The sequence below is a fragment of the Scyliorhinus canicula genome, chromosome 6 (genome assembly GCF_902713615.1).
Source record: "Scyliorhinus canicula chromosome 6, sScyCan1.1, whole genome shotgun sequence".
Classification (NCBI taxonomy): Eukaryota; Metazoa; Chordata; class Chondrichthyes; order Carcharhiniformes; family Scyliorhinidae; genus Scyliorhinus; species Scyliorhinus canicula.
The window spans coordinates 154,828,256-154,832,079 of NC_052151.1; the positions used below are offsets into that span (position 1 = coordinate 154,828,256).

The window sequence follows — 3,824 nt, forward strand, 5'->3', positions numbered from 1 at the left end:
TTTTAAGACCTTTTAGCTTTTTTAGCACCATCTCTTTTGTAATGGCAACCATACTCAACTCAGCCCCCTGACCCTCTATAATTTTTGGGATATTACTCATGTCTTCCACTGTGAAGACAGACGCAAAGTACTTATTAAGTTCTCCAGCCATTTCCTCGTCTCCCATCACTAGCCTTCCGGAATCAGTTTGAATTGGCCCAATGTCTACTTTGGCCTGTCGTTTGTTTCTTATGTATTGAAAGAAACTTTTACTATCATTTCTTATATTACTGGCTAGCCTGCCTTCATATTTGATCCTCTCCTTCCTTATTTGTCTCTTTGTTAACCTCTGTTTGTTTTTGTAGCCTTCCCAATCTTCTGATTTCCCAGTGCTTTTGGCCACTTTATAGCATCTCTCTTTTTCTTTGATACATTTCCTGACCTCCTTTGTCAGCCATGGCTGTCTAATCCCTCCCCGGATAATCTTTCTTTTCTTGGGGATGAACCTCTGTACAGTGTCCTCAATTATGCATACAAACTCCTGCCATTTTTGCTCTGCTGTCTTCCCCACTAGGGTCTGCTTCCAGTCGATTTTCGCCAGTTCCTCTCTCATGCCCTCGTAATTACCTTTATTTAACTGTAACACCATTACATCCGATTTTGCCTTCTCTCTTTCAAACTGCAGACTGAACTCAACCATATTATGATCGCTGCTTCCTAAGTGTTCCCTTACTTTAAGATCTTTTATAAAGTCTGGTTCATTACATAGCACTAGGTCCAGAATAGCCTGCTCCCTTGTGGGCTCCATGACAAGCTGTTCCAAAAAGCCATCTTGTAAGCATTCCATGAATTCCTTTTCTTTGGATCCACTGGCTACGTTATGTACCCAATCCACCTGCATATTGAAGTCCCCCATGATCACCGTGACCTTGCCTTTCTGACATGCCTTTTCTATTTCCCGGTACATGTTGCGCCCCTGGTCCTGACCACTGTTAGGAGGTCTGTACATAACTCCCATTATGGTTTTTTTGCCTTTGTGGTTCCTCAATTCTACCCACACAGACTCCACATCATCCGACCCTATGTCGTTTAGTGCCATAGATTTAATTTTGTTCTTAACTAACAAGGCAACCCCACCCCCTCGGCCCACCTCCCTGTCTTTTCGATAGGTTGTATATCCTTGGATGTTTAACTGCCAGTCCTGAACCCCCTGCAGCCATGTCTCTGTGATGCCTACCACATCACATAATTTATCATTCCCTGACCGGGAATCGAACCCGGGCCACGGCGGTGAGAGCACCGAATCCTAACCACTAGACCACCAGGGAAACTGACACTTGTTAATGAGATGGAAATTGCTCTTAATTGGTCTCAGTTGGTGTCTCGCCACATCTGGGCGAGATTCAGAGCCCACCAACGGGAGCAGGCCGTTTAGATCGCAAACTGATTGGTGCCCAGCACGGAACCCGATTTCGGCCTCTCCCACAATTTAACCACAATGCATGGATCAAGTCACTGAGTATATTCAAGAAGGAAATTGATAGGTTTCCAGACACCAAGGGCCATAATCATAATGAATGGTGGAGCAGACACAAAGGGCCAAATGACCTGTTCCTGCTCCTATTTTCTATATTTCAATGTTTCTCCCGCTTCAGTTTATTTATTGGCTGTACCAGCAAGCACAACTAATAGGCACAGTGGAGCTTTAAAAACCTGTCAAAAAGATGAGAAGAGTTTCCCTACATACCCGTATTCAACGAGTCAAAAATGGCACAAGAGCGTGGAATTGCTAACAGATGTAGCAAAAGCACAAATATACCCTCCAAAACAAGGACCAAACTCAAAGAACAAACCGATCTTACAGTCCTTGCTTGACGTGGGAAATTAGATTTTAGAGACTGTTCTAGTCTAGGGATTGTTTTATGGGAAAGATCCCCCATTAGGTCTTTAATGAGTGTTATACACAGTCTGCATGCAAGCCCCAAGAAAGTGCTTCTGGACATGTGCAATGTGCAGGGAGCATGAGGCGGGCCTTAGGCGTCTATAGCCAGTAGCATGGGTGTCACTGGTCACATTGTTAGCTTTGTTACATTACAGTTGGCTGATGTAACTTAGGGATGTAGAACTAGAAGCATGACCATGTATTTTCTGTTAATTCACCTACTTTTCTTGAACCTAATGGTCTTCCTCAGAAATAACTGAAAAGGTAATTGGGGCAGAGTATAATTTAACGTTGCCTGTAATTGAGGAACATAAATCATTTGCTAACTTAGATTGTTTCCATTCTCATATCATATCGGTTCCATCATGATAGATGTCATATTCAAAAACCGTTTGCAAACAAGTGTGGAATTTGGTGAGCTGTTTTTCTTTTGTAAGTTATTATTCCTGCAGATGATTCCAGACAAGAAATACAATAATTTTCGCCTTCTTGTTGCAGCAGTACAACACAATTATTCCAGCTTTATTTATGAGCAGTTTGCAATTCTGGCCTAGTGTTCCAGACCTTGTTTTACCCGATGGCAGTAAACAGTATCCCCACATCATTCAAGACAGTACATTAATTAGGGTGTGTTCTGTTACTAACAGCATTGCAGAAAGTATTTTACTTTAGCCATTTAGTGCTTACCTCCTGGCATTAATTAAACCAATTTTCAACTCGCCTTATTAAGGTCAGACCTACAGAAAGGTCTTTGAGCTGACAGACCTACACTGAACACAGGGGTTGATGTATATGGCTGCTTAGGCCAGGCAAAGAAAATATTGTTTGCAGTGCGTTTAATGGTCCTGCTGGAGTTTGCAAACTCCCATTGAAGAACAAACCAGATATAAATTAAGCTTCAGTAGGCAATGCCATTTTGTCTATGTATCACGTTGCTGGTGGTTTGAAATCACACACTGTAGTTAACCTAGTTTGAAACTGTAGAGTCAACAGTGACTTTAAAATCTGGAGAAACTAGCTTTATTCAATATTCTTTCTCTCACATTTGTTCACAATGGTAACACAGTGGTTAGCAATGTTGTTTCACAGCTCCAGGGTGCCAGGTTCGATTCCCGGCTTGGGTCACTGTCTGTGCGGAGTCTGCACTTTTCATAGAATTCATAGAATTTACAGTGCAGAAGGAGGCCATTCGGCCCATCGAGTCTGCACCGGCTCTTGGAAAGAGCACCCTACCCAAGGTCAACACCTCCACCCTATCCCCATAACCCTGTAACCCCACCCAACACTAAGGGCAATTTTTGGACACTAAGGGCAATTTATCATCGCCAATCCGCCTAACCTGCACATCTTTGTGACTGTGGGAGGAAACCAGAGCACCCGGAGGAAACCCACGCACACACGGGGAGGATGTGCAGACTCCGCACAGACACTGACCCAAGCCGGAATCGAACCTGGGACCCTGGAGCTGTGAAGCGATTGTGCTATCCACAATGCTACCGTGCTGCCCGTGTCTTTCTCCCCATGTCTGTGTGGGTTTTCTCCGGGTGCTCCGGTTTCCTCCCACAAGTCCCGAAAGACGTGCTATTAGATGAAATGGACATTCTGAATTCTTCCTCCGTGTACCTGAACAGGTGTCAGAGTGTGGCGACGAGGGGCTTTTCACAGTAACTTCATTACAGTGTTACTGTAAGCATACTTGTGACAATAATGATTATTAAAATTAGCAAGGCTTGCCCTTAAGCTGCTGGTGGTAAGCTACAGTCTTGATCTGTTGCTGTCCGTGTGGTAAACCACCATGCTGTTAGGGAGTAAATCCCAAGATTCTGATCCAGCTACGGTAAAGGAACAGGAATATAGTTCCATCTCAGGGTGATGTGTGACATAGAAGGGAGGTGATAGTTTT

At 43.8% G+C, this 3,824-nt stretch overlaps 1 non-coding gene across 1 annotated transcript; it reads right to left on the reverse strand.

The window, feature by feature from the left end:
• Nucleotides 1-1,235: 1,235 nt before the first annotated feature.
• Nucleotides 1,236-1,307, reverse strand: trnae-cuc. Its single transcript has one exon. It is a non-coding gene; the product is annotated as a tRNA-Glu (tRNA).
• Between the last annotated feature and the right edge of the window lie 2,517 nt (nt 1,308-3,824).